Genomic DNA, 17,339 nt, shown 5'->3' with positions numbered 1-17,339 from the left:
AATCTGACCCTGCCCACCTGTAAATGGCTGAAATGAACACATGCCCTCACCAAGGCTGGCCATTCCAGATGTTTTGCAAGACTGATTGCCCTTTTTACTTTACTTCCTCGTTGCCTCTCCCTCTCTATTTTGCCTTTTTTTTTTTTTTTTTGCCTTTTTACTTTACTTCCCTCTCTGATTCTATCAAAGAAACTGGCATCTAGACCCCGATAAGATGGTTCTTTTAAGGCACTAGTCCGCCATCTTCTCCATCTGCCGGCTTTCCAAATAAAGTCATACTCCTTGCCTCAACACCTCATCTCCAATTTATTGGCCTGTCGTGTGGCGAGCAGAGCGAGCTTGGACTCAGTAACACTTCTCTTGCAGCAAGACCTGGCAATGGCTGTTCGGTGGAATCTTCCATCTTCTGTGTGCGTTCTAAGCAGCCTGCACATCCCTCCCTCCCTCCCCGTGCTGTAGTTCTTCCAGACATCTGACAGGAGGAGCACGTGCCGCCCTCCAGGAGGGCTGCCTTTCCCAGCTCCTCAAAGACTTCTTATTAGCTGGAAGGTAGCAGGGAGGGCTGGGGCAGGGAGGCTGCCCTGGAAAGTCAGACAGCTCCCCAGAGAGCAGCCTATCTCTGAGCTGCATTGAGGGAGCTGGGGGTGCTACACCTGGGCAGTGGAGCTGGGGAGAGCGTGCCTCCCTGCCCTCGCCCTCTCCCACTCTCAGGCTGCTGGAAGCTAGGCAGACTGCCATGGCCAGACACTCTGTTATTACCCGGGCTTTGGTTCACCTGAGCCTCTTCTCCTCACTTAGCAGCAGGCGGTTGTCCACCTCAATTTCCAAGCCCATGTTTACAGTAGAGAGGGCTGAGATAGACTGTGTCTATAAAGAGAATCATTGAAGAGCTCTTAGGCTGGACTATTCTATTTTCTCATCTCCCAAGGAGACCTGGCCTCTCAGCATGCTCCCCGATACAGCCTGATCTGGGAATAAAACAAAATCGGTGAGCTCGCCTCATTTCTTGGAGATTCGCATGTGAGGTCCATGTGATGGCCCCCAGTGCCTTGCATTCCCCTGGGCTCACTGATTTCCCTCGGAGAAGACTCCCATGGGAACTGAAAGACTGCACCCCCCACCAGTCAACACAGGAAGGGATCCTCGGGCAGACTTCTTACCTCTGACTCAGTGGGTCCCACACTTTAGTATGTATCAGAACCACCTGTAGAGCTGGACCAGGCAGAGGCCCCAGATTTTCTTGTTCACTAGGTGTGGAGTGAGGTGTGGGCCCAGGGATTTCTAACAAGCTCCCGAGTAACACAGATTCTCAGCTGTCCTGGGCTAGAGTTTGGGAAGTAGTGCTTTGGGAGCTCTTGGATGGGCTTCAGGAACTTCATTGACCCCCGGAACTCTATGCAAATTGTGTATTTGGTGCTTTCATCCAGATAGAGGCACATACAATTAAAAGACACTGTTCTAAGAGAGTAGTCAGAACATAATATATATTTCTTGGGAAGAAGCAGACATTGATCAACAAAGGAGGCCATTGGGTCCCTGGGGGAGGCTGCCTACAGGAGGAGAAAGTACCAGGAGAATGGCCCTGGGGCCCCCAGTGACAACCAAGTAACTGTTTCCTCTTAGCACACTCTTCTGTGAAAAAGTCAAATGCTAGTCAAATCACCCTTACCCGTGGCCTGTTCCAGCAAGACTCAGGCCTCTACTAAAGCCTGCTTTGTACAGGAAGCACTTACTTCCCCCTTCACCAGCACCTTCTCCTCTTGGGGTAAGGATGTGCTTTGTTTGTACTTTAATTCTTTTTTAAAAAAATATTTATTTATTTATTTGGCTGTGCTGAGTATTAGTGTGGCACATGGGATCTTCATTGCAGCAGGCGGGATCATGCGGGCTTTTAGGTGCGGTATGTGGGATCTAGTTCCCTGACCAGGGATGGAACCCGGGCCCCCTGCATTGGGAGTGCAGTGTCTTAGCCACCGGACCACCAGGGAAGTCCCTGGTGGTACTTTAATAAAAGAAAAGAGAAAGAGAGAGAAGGAGGAGGAGAGAGGGAAAAAGAGGGAGAAATATTGAAAAGGTCATTCTTTATCTACATATCAAAAAAGATAAAGAATTCCAGGTGTGATTCTTCCTCTCTCTCTCTCTCTCTCTCCACACACACACACACACACACACACAGTGGGATGCTATTAAAATTGACTGACCACATGGTACAATATGAGAGATCTCTGCACAAAAGTATCATTTTCCCCATCAGTCACTCCTCCTTTAGAGCTTCATTTGAGTCTTGAATCTTGAGGATTTTTCCTCTTTCAAATTTTCCTATCAGAATTCAGATATAGTCGTCCCTCAGTATCCGAGGGGGATTGGCTCCAGCACTCCTGTGGATAGCAAAATCTGCAGATGCTCAAGTCCCTTGTATAAAATTGCAGAGTATTGCATATAACCTCCGCATATCCTCCTGTATACGTCAAATCTTCTCTAGATTATTTATAATACCCAATACAATGTAAATGCTGTTTAAATAGTTGCCAGTGCATGGCAAATCCAGATTTTTCTTTTTGGAAATTTCTGGAATTTTTTTCCCGAATATTTTCGATCTGCATTTGGTTGAATAGGTGGATGCAGAAACTGTGGATACAGAGGGACAACTGTACTCTAGTTGGGGACTGAGACTTCAACCAGGGGTTCTTAACCAGGATCCATGGATGTCCCTAGGCTGTGGGATGCTTTAGTGTGCATCGAAATTACCAGAATGTGTTTACATGCAAATTCCATGTCCCCATCCACTTGCAAAGAATCTGATTCCTTCACCCTAGAGTGGTACGCAGAAGACTGTATTTTAAACAAGGCTCTCAAGAGATTGCTATACAGGTTGTCCTTAGGCAACACTTCAAGAAACACTATGTTTCAGAAGGACCGTGAACTCCCTGAAAGTAAATGCAAACTCGTGGGTGTGTTATATGTGAGTGTATTTCTGGGCGTTGGGTACAGAGCTTTAATCAGATTCTGAAAGTCTCCTTGAATTGAAAAGGCAGATAATCACTAACCAGGAAATATTTTAGCAAGGAATAGAAACAATAGGATCCAGAATATAAGCGGTAGGGCAAGGAGGGAAGAAATGTCCCTAGAATGTATACACTATTGAAGCAGGAAAAGATCCTCAAAAAAAGTCACCTTGCTATACCTGTTCTGACTGAGAAATGGGAGAAATCATATATATCACAACTAAAATGAAGGATCTTTAACCTGTGAAAAAAATATTTGCAATTTACATCCAAAGAGTTCATTTCCTTACTATATAAAGAACTGTTGCAAATTAATAAAGAAAAGACAGTGTATAATATTGTACACAGATTGGCTCAAGATGGTGGAGTAGAAGGACGTGCACTCACTCCCTCTTGAGAGAACACCAGAATCACAACTAACTGCTGAACAATCATCAACAGGAAGACACTGGAACTTACCAAAAAAGATACCCCACATCCAAAGACAAAGGAGAAGCTGCAACGAGATGGTAGGAGGGGCGCAATCACAATAAAATCAAATCCCATAACTGCTGGGTGGGTGACTCACAAACTGGAGAACAATTATACCACAGAAGTCCACCCACTGGGGTGAAGGTTCTGAGCCCCACGTCAGGCTTCCCAATCTTGGGGTCTGGCAATGGGAGGAGGAATTCCCAGAGAATCAGACTTTGAAGGCTAGCAGGATTTGATTGCAGGACTTTGACAGGACTGGGGGAAACAGAGATTCCACACTTGCAGGGCACACACAAAGTAGTGTGTGCATCGGGACACAGGGGAAGGAGCAGTGACCCCATAGGAGACTGAACCAGACCTACCTGCTTGTGTTGGAGGGTCTCCTGCAGAGGCGAGGGGGTGGCTGTGGCTCACTGCAGGGACAAGGACACTGGCAGCAGAAGGTCTGGGAAGTACTCCTTGGCATGAGCCCTCACAGAGTCCACCATTAGCCCCACCAAAGAGCCTGTATCTTCCAGGGCTGGGTCACCTCAGGCCAAAAAAACAACAGGGAGGGAAATTAGTCCCACCCATCAGCAGACAAGCAGACTAAAGTTTTACTGAGCTCTGCCCACCACCAGTCCCTCCCATCAGAAAACTTGCACAAACCTCTTAGATAGCCTCATCCAACAGAGGGCAGACAGCAGAAGCTAGAAGAACTACAATCCTGCAGTCTGTGGACTGAAAAACACATTCACAGAAAGATACACAAAATGAGAAGGCAGAGGACTACGTACCAGATGAAGGAACAAGATAAAACCCCAGAAAAACAACTAAATGAAGTATAGATAGGTAACCTTCCAGAAAAAGAATTCAGAATAATGATAGTGAAGATGATCCAGGATCTCAGAAAATGAATGGAGACAAAGATCAAGAAGATGCATTAAATGTTTAACAAAGACCTAGAAGAATTAAAGAACAAACACCTAGAAGAATTAAAGAACAAAGAAACAGAGATGACCAATACAATAACTGAAATGAAAAATACACTACAAGGAATCAGTAGCAGAATAACTGAGGCAGAAGAACCTGGAATAAGAACCTGGATAAGTGACCTGGAAGACAGAAGGGTGGAATTCACTACCATGGAACAGAATAAAGAAGAAAGAATGAAAAGAAATGAAGACAGCCTAAGAGACCTCTGGGACAACATTAAATGCACCAGCATTTGCATTATAGGGGTCTCAGAAGGAGAAGAGAGAGAGAAAGTACCCGAGAAAATATTGGAAGAGATAATACTCGAAAAATTCCCTAACATGGGAAAGGAAATAGTCACCCAAGTCCAGGAAGCACAGAGAGTCCCAGGCAGGATAAACCAGAGGAGAAACACACCGATACACATAATAATCAAATTTACAAAAATTAAAGACAAATTATTCAAAGCAACAAGGGAAAAATGACAAATAACATACATGAGAACTCCCAGAAGGTTAACAGCTGATTTCTCAGCAGAAACTCTACAAGCCAGAATGGAGTGGCACGATATATTTAAAGTGATGAAAGGGAATAACCTACAACCAAGATTACTCTACCTGACAAGGATCTCATTCAATGGAAAAATCAAAAGCTTTACAGACAAGCAAAAGCTAAGAGAGCTCAGCACCAGCAAACCAGCTCTACAACAAATGCAAAGGAACTTCTCTCAGTGGGAAACACAAGAGAAGAAAAGGACCTACAAAAACAAATCCAAAACAATTAAGAAAATGGTAATAGGAACATACATATTGATAATTACCTTAAATGTGAATAGATTAAATGCTCCAAGCAAAAGACACAGGCTTGCTGAATGGATACAAAAACAAGACCCATATATATGCTGTCTACAAGAGACCCATTTCAGAGCTAGGGACACATTCAGACTGAAAGTGAGGGGATGGAAAAAGATATTCCATGCAAATGGAAATCAAAAGAAAGCTGGAGTAGCAATACTCATGTCAGATAAAATAGACTTTAAAACAAAGAATGTTACAAGAGACAAGAAAGGACACTGCATAATGATCAAGGCATCAATCCAAGAAGAAGATATAACAGTTATAAATATATATATGCACCCAACATAGGAGCACCCCAATACATAAGGCAAATGCTAACAGCTATAAAAGAAGAAATTGACAATAACACAGTAATAGTGGGGGACTTTAACACCTCACTTACACCAATGGACAGATCATCCCAACAGAAAATTAATAAGGAAACACAAGCTTTAAATGACACAATAGACCAGATACATTTAATTGATATTTATAGGACATTCCATCTGACAACAGCAGATTACACTTTCTTCTCAAGTGCACATGGAACATTCTCCAAGATAGATCACATCTTGGGTCACAGATCAAGCCTCATTAAATTTAAGAAAATTGAAATGATATCAAGCATCTTTTCCGAACACAATGCTATGAGATTAGAAATAAATTACAGGAAAAAAACCCCACAAACACAGGCTTCCCTGGTGGCGCAGTGGTTGAGAGTCCGCCTGCTGATGCAGGGGATGCGGGTTCGTGCCCCGGTCTGGGAAGATCCCACATGCCACAGAGCGGCTAGGCCTGTGAGTCATGGCCGCTGAGCCTGTGCGTCCGGACCCTGTGTTCTGCAACGGGAGAGGCCACAACAGTGAGAGTCCCGTGTGCCGCAAAAACAAACAAACAAAAAACCAAAAAAACACAAACACGTGGAGGCTAAACAATAAGCTATTAAATAACCAAGAGATCACTGAAGAAATCGAAGAGGAAATCAGGAAATACCAGGGGACAAATGACAATGAAAACACAACGATCCAAAACTTATGGGATTCAGCAAAAGCAGTTCTAAGAGGGAAGTTTATAGCAGTACAATCCTACCTCAAGAAACAAGAAAAATCTCAAATAAATTATCTTACCTTACACCTAAAGGAACTAGAGAAAGAAGAGCAAACAAAACCCAGAGTTAGTAGAAGGAGAGAAATCATAAAGATCAGAGCAGAAATAAATGAAATAGAAACAAAGAAAGCAATAGCAAAGATCAAAAAAACCAAAAGCTGGTTCTTTGAGAAGATAAACAACATTGATAAACCCTAAGCAAGACTCATCAAAACAAAGAGGAAGAGGATTCAAATCAATAAAATTGAAATGAAAAAGGAGAAGTTACAATGGACACGGCAGAAATGCAAAGCATTATAAGAGAGTACTACAAGCAACTCTATGTCAATAAAATGGACAACCTGGTAGAAAAGGACAAATTCTTAGAAAGGTATAACCTTCCAAGAATGAACCAGGAAGAAATAGAAAATATGAACAGACCAATCATAAGTAATGAAATTGAAACCGGAATTAAAAATCTTCCAACAAAAGCCCAGGACCAGATGGCTTCACAGGTGAATTCTATCAAATATTAAGAGAAGAGCTAACACCCATCCTTCTCAAACTCTTCCAAAATATGGCAGAAGAAGGAACACTCCCAACTCATTCTATGAGGCCACCAGCACCCTGATACCAAAACCAGACAAAGATACTACAAAAAAAGGAAATTGCAGACTGATATCACTGATGAATATAGATGCAAAAGTTCTCAACAAAATACTAGGAAACAGAATCCAACAACACATTAAAAGGATCATACACCATGATCAAGTGGGATTTATTCCAGGGATGCAAGGATTCTTCAATATACACAAATCAATCAATGTGATACACCATATCAACAAATTGAAGAATAAAAACCATATGATCATCTCAATAGATGCAGAAAAAGCTTTGGACAGAATTCAACACCCATTTATGATAATAACTCTGCAGAAAGTGGGTATAGAGAGAACCTACCTCAACATAATAAAGGCCATATACAACAAACCCACAGCAAACATGATTCTCAATGGCAAAAAACTGAAAGCATTTCCCCTAAGATCAGGAAAAAGACAAGGATGGCCATCCTCGCCACTATTATTTAACACGGATTTGGAAGTCCGAGAAGAAAAAGAAATAAAAGGAATACAAATTGGAAAAGAAGTAAAACTGTCACTGTTTGAAGATGACGTGATACTATACATAGATAACCGTAAAGATGTCACCAGAAAATGACTAGAGCTAATCAATGAATTTGGTAAAGTAGGAGGATACAATATTAATGCACAGAAGTCTCTTGCATTCCTATACACTAACAATGAAAGATCAGAAAGAGAAATTAAGGAAACAATCCCATTCACCATTGCAACAAAAAGAATAAAATACCTAGGAATAAACTGACCTAAGCAGGTTAAAGACCTATAATCAGAAAACTCTGAGACACTGATGAAAGAAATCAAAGATAACACAAACAGATGGAGAGATATATCATATTCTTGGATTGGAAGAATCAATATTATGAAGATGACTATATTACCCAAAGCAATCTACATATTCAGTGCAACCCCTATCAAATTACCAATGGCATTTTTTACAGAGCTAGAACAAAAAATCTTAAAATTTGCACAGAGACACAAAAGACCCCAAATAGTCAAAGCAATCTTGAAAAACAAAAACGGAGCTGGAGGAATTAGGCTCCTGGACTTCAGACTATACTACAAAGCTACAGTAATCAAGACAGTATGGTACTGGCACAAAAACAGAAAGATAGATCAATGGAACAGGATAGAAAGCCCAGAGATAAACCCATGCACATATGGTCCCCTTATTTTTGATAAAGGAGGCAAGAATATACAATGGAGAAAAGATAGCCTCTTCAATAAGGGGTGCTGGGAAAAGTGGACAGCTACATGTAAAAGAATGAAACTAGAACACTCCCTAACACCATACACAAAAATAAACTCAAAATGGATTAAAGACCTAAATGTAAGGCCAGAAACTGTCAAACTCTTAGAGGAAAACATAGGCAGAACACTCTATGACATAAAGCACAGCAAGATTCTTTCTGACCCACCTCCTAGAGAAATGGAAATAAAAACAAAAATAAACAAATGGGACCTAATGAAAATTCAAAGCTTTTGCACAGCAAAGGAAACCATAAACAAGACGAAAAGACAACCCCCAGAATGGGAGAAAATATTTGCTAATGAAGCAACTGACAAAGGATTAATCTCCAAAATTTACAAGCAGCTCATGCAGCTCAATATCAAAAACACAAACAACCCAATCCAAAAATGGGCAGAAGACATTAATAGACATTTCTCCAAAGAAGATACACAGATTGCCAACAAACACATGAAAGGATGTTCAACATCACTAATCATTAGAGAAATGCAAATCAAAACTACAATGAGGTATCACCTCACACCGGTCAAAATGGCCATCATCAAAAAGTCTACAAATAATAAATGCTGGAGAGGGTGTGGAGAAAAGGGAACCCTCTTGCACTGTTTCTGGGAATGTAAATTGATACAGCCACTATGGAGAACAGTATGGAAGTTCCTTAAAAAACTACAAATAGAACTACCATAGGACCCAGCAGTCCCACTACTGGGCATATACCCAGAGAAAACCACAATTCAAAACGACACATGCACCCCAGTGTACATTGCAGCACTCTTTACAATAGCCAGGACGTGGGAGCAACCTAAATGCCCATCGACAGATGAATGGATAAAGAAGATGTGGTACGTATATACAATGGAATACTACTCAGTCATAAAAAGGAAAGAAATTGGGTCATTTGTAGAGACGTGGATGGTCTTAGAGACTGTTATACAGAGTGAAGTAAGTCAGAAAGGGAAAAACAAATATCGTATTAACGCATATATGTGGAATCTAGAAAAATGGTGCAGGTGAACCAGTTTGCAGGGCAGAGCTGGAGACACAGATGTGGTGAAGAGACGTGTGGACGCCAGGTGGGGAAAGTGGGGTGGGCGGGTTGATGGTGGGATGAATTGGGAGACTGGGATTGACATATATACACTAATATGTATAAAGTAGGTAACTAATAAGAACATGCTGTATAAATAGAATAAATATAATGTTATAGGAAATTGAAATAAATTTTAAAAATATTGTACATATGTAATATTGTAACTGTAACTTATGTAATATTGTACATCTATATTTCAATAAAATATAATTTAAAAAGAAAAGAAAAGACCACTAAGCAAATAGAAAAAAGGGCAATGGATGTGAACAGTTTACAGAAAAGGAAACACAAATGGCTCTTAAACATATGAAAAGTTTCCCAATGTCGCTATAATAAGAGAAATGCAATTTAATATTGCAATGAGATCTCATTTTTCATCTACCAGATTGAGGGATATGAAAAAGTGTGACAATACACTGTGCTGGTGAGTGTGTAGATTGCAATATCTCTATGGAGGGCAATTTGATGATATGTATAAAAGTTACAGATGCCCACAGCATTTGATAGAGCCATTCCACTTTTAAGAATTTATCTTACAAACATACTCCCACATGTGTAAAAATCATTCATTAGCAAAAGATTGCGAAAAAAAAAAAAAGGTTGCAGAAAACCTAAATATCTGTCAATAGGAGGTGGGTTAAATAATTCACAGCAATCGATACAAAGGAATAGTATGCAGCTATAAAATGGCTAGTCGTTTATGTGCTTATGGAAAGCATCTTCAAGATGCATAGTTCTGTGAAAAAAGCAAGATGCTGAACAATGTGTATGATATGCTGCCATTTGTAAAAGTCTTTGCCTATTTGCTTGTGTTTATCTGGACTCTCTCCTGCAGAGCACATAAGGAACAGTTAACAGTGGTTAGACAAGACAGGGTTTGGGGGGAAAAAACTTCCTTTTTATTTATACTCTCTTGCATTTTTTGGATCATTTGCATGTATTTCTTATTAAAAATAAATAAAATGCTAAAAAAATTGAAACTAAAGCAAGCAGGCAGACTGTGGTTGCAGTGGGAAGGGTGGGTTGGCGGAATAGGAGACTGGAGTGGCGATTCTCCCACTGAGAAGCATGGTCCCTTAGGAGGGGGGCTAAGCCACACCACCACAGCCTCTGGCTCACAACCTGGCATGCTGGAGGTGCTCGAAAATTTCGACAGGTGAATGGATGGGACACATCATATTCCTCAGGGAGGCTGGGGTGTAAATAAGATTGAGAACCACTGGACCACAGACAGGAGACCTTTAAGAAAGCAGTTCCTCAACATCTTCTCCACACCTTAAAATTGACTTCAGCTTCAAGGCCTGGTTCATAGGCTAACTCCTCCAAAGGGACTTCCATGCCCTCTGTCTCTGAGGCCCCAATCCCATCTCCTATGGGTTAAAGCTCATTTCATTCCTCTGTGCTCCAACAGCATTTTCCTTAATCTGTTCTTCTAGGATGTATTTCAATCTGCTTTATGGTTTAGATGCTAATTTGCATATCAGTCTTAACCTCAGTGATTAAGACTCTCTCTTCCCCATCTCTGTCTGCACCCTTCAGTGCCGGCACAATGAATACAGATGCTCCACAGTAAAGGGGACCCAACCCTCCTTACAGGACACCCTGAGCAGGCATGTGCTCTAGACTATACTACAGGAGACGACAGCATGGTGGGTGATAATGGCCACAAATATAGGCCTTAACCGGGCCATCTTCCCAATGAGCCACTTGATTCACTCAGATGTTTGAAGGAATGTTTCTCACCAGCCAGCCAGGCACTAACAGATAGGACTCAGCAAATAGTCTGCATATCTAGATACCGTTTTCAGTTCTCCAGACCTGCAGCAGAGCTGGTGCCCTTATGTTTCCCCTCGGTCCTCCCATGCCCACAGCAGCCCTCATTAATCAAGCAGACTCACCTTCCCATTTTCTGCAGATGTAGCCTCAAAATTCCCCTCAAAAGACAGCAGCTACCTACCAATCAGCTGGCATGGCTTATTTGCCATACCAGGTCCTGAGCACATTCAAACCTTCTGGGGCACAGTGCACTGCCAGCATGTCACAGAGTCCACCCAGGGGCATGGAGATCCAGGGATATTCTAGGCCTGCAAGAGTTATGATCAAGCCACTTGTGAAACTCGAACACGGATGGGCAAGTCCACCGGCCCTGGTAGTGCTAAGCCCTGACTGGAGAGCAAGCTTGCGCTGCTGATTGGGAGGCAGACAGACCTCAGTTAAGTGGAATCCAGTTCATCAGACCCTCAAGTCACTGAAAACCTCCCCATTATCCTCCTTTCTTCTACTCCCCTCCCCAAACAAAAAACACATTACACTTTCAGGAAGTAGAAGAAATAGAAAGAAAGTAAGCTCCTATCAGGATTCCTGTTTTAAGACAGCACTACCGGGACTTCCCTGGTGGCGCAGTGGTTAAAAGTCTGCCTGCCAATGCAGGGGTTACGGGTTTGAGCTCTGGTCCGGGAAGATCCCACGTGCCGCGGAGCAACTAAGCCCGTGTGCCACATCTACTGAGCCCGTGTGCCACAGCTACTGAAGCCTGCGTGCCTAGAGCCCGTGCTCCACAACAAGAGAAGCCACCGCAATGAGAAGTCTGCGCAACACAACGAAGAGTAGCCCCCGCTCGCTGCAACTAGAGAAAGCCGGTGTGCAGCAACGAAGACCCAACACAGCCAAAAATAAATAAATAAATAAAAATTAAATTAAATAAAAATTAAAAAAATAAAAATAAAACAGCACTACCAGGGAATTCCCTGGCGGTCCAGGGGTTAGGACTCTGTGCTTTCACCGTCGAGGGCCCGGATTCAATCCCTGGTGGGGGAACTAAGATCCTGCAAGCCAGGAGGCACAGCCCCCCCACAAAAAAAATTAAAACTAAATAAATAAATAAAACAGCACTACCAGAATATGTCTCGAGGTCAGGCCACACTAGGCCTAATCCCCTGCATCCGTCTCCAGCGTGATTTCCACTTCCGTGTCTGGATAGTAACCAGAGGTGTTGACCTGTGAAACTGCAAGACACTCAACTCAACAGAGGCTTAGGCAATGGTTGTCCATTCATGATCTCCAGCGTTCGCATTAGTTTAGATCAGGAGTCTGCAAACTACAGCCCAAAGGCCAAATCCAGCTCACCACCTGTTTTTATAAGTAAAGTTTTATTGGAACATATCCTTGTTCATTCATTTACATGTTGTCTATGGCTGCGCTCACGTTACAATGGCAGAGTTGGAGAGCTGACAGAAGCTCTATGGCTCACAAAACCGAAAATATTTACTATCTGGTCACGTATAGAAAACGTTTGCAGACCCCTGGCTTAGACCACTCTTGGAGCTGGTCCTAAACCAGTGGGGGATGCTTCCTCCTTCCTCCTCCTCTTCTCTTCTCCTGCCTTCCCTCCACCGACCACCCCGGTACACACACACCAACACGCACGCGCACACACACACTGCTGAAGGGAAGCCAGTACTGGCTGGGCACAAGGGGCAGGAATGTGGACAAGCAGACTTAAATGCTCTTCCTAGGCTCAGCCACCTCTACTTGGTACACAGAGCCCGAGAACTGTGGAAGTCTGCGTGTATATTTGTGTGGGTGGAGGTTAAAGTCAAGGTGAGAAAGCATTGTTGGAAACGGTGTTCTTATGCACATGTAACAGAGGGCATGTGGTCTACAAGAATGTCCCTAAATCTCAGGCTGAACTGGGAGAACCAACCACCTGCTCCCTTCCAACGCAGAGCCTCCTTCAACTGTCTAGTCCCATTCTCACTTAGGGGATGGGGTTTGGGCTAAGGATGGTGCAGAATGGGACATACAGGCAGACTTTCTTTAGACATCTCTTCTCTTCGCTTTCCTCTCTTTCCGGCCTCCTCTCTCTCTCTCTCTCTCCATCTCTTTCTGTCTCTCTGTCTCTGTCTCTGTCTCTCTGTCTCTCTCTCTTTCTCTCTCTGTCTCCCTCAGCTAGTTTAGGCAGCAACACGGGGAAGGCAGCTATTAAGAAAACACCAATTCAGGCATGATTTCTGGACCATAGATCAAAAGCTTAGCTAATAGTGGACACAGATATTGATTTGTCAGTTTTTCTCTCTCCTTTCCATTGCTTTGAGTGGGTGATAGCCGATTTCTCTGAAGCACCAATTTGGAAACTTCCTAAAAAGAGGAATGGAGATGGAATGGACTGAGGGCTGAAGACAAGGTGGTGATTTACACTCTGACTACATGGGACAACCAGATAATATTAAAACCAGTTCTATCCACAAATACCATATGATATCACTTATATGTGGAATCTAAAATATGACACAAATGAACTTATTTACAAAACAGAAACAGACTCACAGACATAGAAAACAAACTTATGGTTACCAAAGGGGAAGGTTGGGGAGGGATAAACTAGGAGTTTGGGATTAGCAAATACAAACTACTATATATAAAATGGATAAACAGCAAGGACCTACTGTATAGCACAGGGAACTATATACAATATCTTGTAATAAGCCATAATGGAAAAGAATATGAAAAAATATGTATGTATGTATAACTGAATCACTTTGCTGTACACCAGAAACTAATACAACATTGTAAATCAATTTCAAAAAAAAAAATCAGGGGGCTTCCCTGGTGGCACAGTGGTTGAGAATCCGCCTGCCAATGCAGGGGACACGGGTTCGAGCTCTGGTCTGGGAGGATCCCACGTGCCGCGGAGCAACTAAGCCTGTTCGCCACAATTGCTGAGCCTGCGCTCTGGAGCCCTCGAGCCACAACGACTGAGCCCGCGTGCCTAGAGCCCGTGCTCCGCAGCAAGAGAGGCCAGGGCAGTGAGAGGCCCGTGACCTGCAACGGGGAGTGTCTCCTGCTCTCTATAGCTGGAGAGGGTCTGCGCACAGCAATGAAGACCCAATGCAGCCCAAAGTAAATAAATAAAACAAATAAATTTATTTTTAAAAAATCAGGTCTATCCAATCAGCTTGTGGGCTTTGTGAAAGTTCATTAATACACAGATTGGAACAGGCAGTGGTCCTTGGATGATAAACACAGAATGGTCAGGCTGAACTGGAAACTTTGTCAATAGTTTGCTCTGGTTCCTCAGGAAAACAGATCTAATCTTAATCAAAGAAGGCTGCTTGGAGGAAGTGATGATATAAAGGAGCTTTAAGGGAAAGGTTTTATAACCTGATTTTCATGAAGCAGAAAAAGATATCAAAGGGAAGGAATGGTCTGGTCCAGAGCTTAAAGAAAGCTTGGAGAACAGGAATGGGAAGTTCTGATGGTGTTCTTAGTCAGGAAGGGTAGCAGAAATGAAACAGAAGCTAGGACCAGCTCTCTGGCCCTTGATTGCATTATATGATAGTAAATGTCCCAAAGTCTGTCACCTCACTGAATACGTCCCTGCTCTCTCCATTTTTCTGCCTGTCAAAGCCAGCTGTCAGAAATCAGAAATGGGACTGTGATATGTTCATTCCAAGTGAAGTGTAAAGGGTTGGGAAGGCTGACTGTATTACCTCTTCCAGGGAGATTTGCATTTTGATAAAACCAATGGTTATTAATAATGGGAAGTCAGGTAGGAGCTACCCAGAAGTGTTATGGGGAGCGAAGAAGTTTTCTCCATCCCCTGAAGTCACAGTAATACTGCTGGAGCTCTCTCTGCTTCTGATTCATCATCCCCACCACGGGCATTATAGCATTATTTGCTTGCTAGAGCTGTTCTGAGGATTAAATGAGATAATTAATGTATATAAAGTATTTAGCACAGTGCTTGGTACATCAGAAGAACTCAACAACTATTATATCTTTGTCTTGATTACACTACCTACTCATAGCGCCAGCCCTGAAAAAAAACCACGTATTACACTGGGTGCTGTCAGCCCTGTAATTATTATATGTAGGTTGCACCTCCAACCGTGCAGTGAGCTAGAGAAGGTACAGAGAGGGAACCTCCAATTTTCTTGGAGGAAGGGGCTGTTGCATAAGGGAACCCTAAACAGATTACCTCTTTTCAGTGGGAAAAGGTGAAGAGGATGCCATCAAAAAGTTTAATTCAAGAACATCCCAAAAGCAAGTGTGGGAAGACAGTATAGTATAGAAGTTAAGGACTTGGGACTCTGCAGACTGATAGACCAGGGTGTGAATCCTAGCTCTGCCACTTATTAGCTTTGTGACCCTTAGGGTGTCAGTGTGACAAAATGAAGACCAACCAAGTAAGAGCAAGCAAAGGCTATTTATTCTGAGCTTGCTACAACAAAAGAGTCAGTCACTGTCACTTAGGATTAGGCAGCCACTCAAAGGCAGGCAGAGGAGTGGGAAAGTTTCAGAGTGGAAAAAGGAAAGGCTTTGGGTATGCCCTGATTGGAGGCTGTTGGCATAGGAACGCTGTAGGCAGGCTAACTAGAAGAAGGGCATCCTATGCGATTGACTAGAGGGGCATATTTGGCTTTCTTTGGTTGGTCCCAAGCTGAAAGCTGGAACAAAACTTAGGGGAGCTGTCAATTACTAATCAGGTCCTGGCCGTTTGGGGCTGATTGTTACAGGGGTCAGCATTTGGCTTCCTTGACTGTTACCAGAGGTAGCAATCTGACTTCGTGTGAGTCTGACATAGCAGGCTGCCTTCCTGGGCTGGTTATTGTAGATAAGGAGGTGGTTTCCTAGGCATTTGCTGCAGGTTGTGGGTCAGACTTTTTTTTTTTTTTTGCGGTATGCGGGCCTCTCACTGTTGTGGCCTCTCCCGTTGCGGAGCACAGGCTCTGGACGCGCAGGCTCAGCGGCCATGGCTCACGGGCCCAGCAGCTCCGCGGCATGTGGGATCTTCCTGGACCGGGGCACGAACCCGTGTCCCCTGCATCGGCAGGCGGACTCTCAACCACTGCGCCACCAGGGAAGCCCCCAGCCTTTTATTTTTATATACGCTATGGTCATTGTCCATTTGCATATTCTGTCTCATCACCTAACTTCTCTGAGCCTCAGTTTCCTCAATTTAAATGGGCTATTAAAACTTTGAATTTGAGAATTAAGTGAGATTTGTACGTAAACGGTTTAGCGCCAACTCTGGAACATAAGTGCCCAACACATGTTAGTCATTGTCTTATTGGCTAATTAACTAAATCCTGAAATAAGAGAATTTAGTGGAGTGGTACTCCTCAGGGTAGCAAGGGGGCAATGTTAGCAGGAAGAAAAGGAAGCCCTAGTGAACCCTACAAAGAGTATCAAACACATAATCGACCACAATAGCAAGAGCTAACACATATTCACACTTACTATGAGCCAGACACTATTCCAAGTAGGTTACGTACATTGGCTCATTTAATCCTCATAACTACCCCATGAGGTGGATACTACCAACATTGTCATCCTCATCTGAAAGATGGAGGAAACTCCGGCACAAAGAAGTTAAGAGGGCTTCCCTGGTGGCGCAGTGGTTGGGAGTCCGCCTGCCGATGCAGGGGACACGGGTTTGTGCCCCGATCCGGGAGGATCCCACGTGCCGCGGAGCGGCTGGGCCCGTGAGCCATGGCCGCTGAGCCTGCGCGTCCGGAGCCTGTGCTCCACAGCGGGAGAGGCCACAACAGTGAGAGGCCCGCATACCACAAAAAAAAAAAAAGAAGAAGTTAAGAAACGTGCCCAAGATTACACAAGTACTGTGTAGGGCCAAGGAGCCTGGCAATAGTCTGTGCTTTTAACAGTTCTGCTGTTCTCACAATACATAAGACATGCCGAAGTTAAAAACAACTTTAGGAAAGGACTGAATACAAATCTCAATTATTTCTCCATAGACTCAATGAAGGGTAACGATGGAGATATTTAAGGTGTTTAGGACATCCTTAGTCTTTGAGGGTGATGTCAATGGAGGGCATCTCACACATGCCCCTCCACACACCCCCATTCACCTGTTCTAAGTCTGACCTTGATCTCTGTTGGAAGCTACTTCCTCAGAAACTTTGGCTGATCCTCCAGAGTGCATTACCCCTACTCCCATCCCTACTCCTTTCCCATATTTATCATAATTGACACAGTGCATAATTATTT

Source organism: Lagenorhynchus albirostris, chromosome X, assembly GCF_949774975.1.
Source record: "Lagenorhynchus albirostris chromosome X, mLagAlb1.1, whole genome shotgun sequence".
Taxonomy (NCBI): Eukaryota; Metazoa; Chordata; class Mammalia; order Artiodactyla; family Delphinidae; genus Lagenorhynchus; species Lagenorhynchus albirostris.
The sequence above is the reverse complement of the archived record's forward strand: the minus strand, read 5'-3'. Positions refer to the sequence as shown.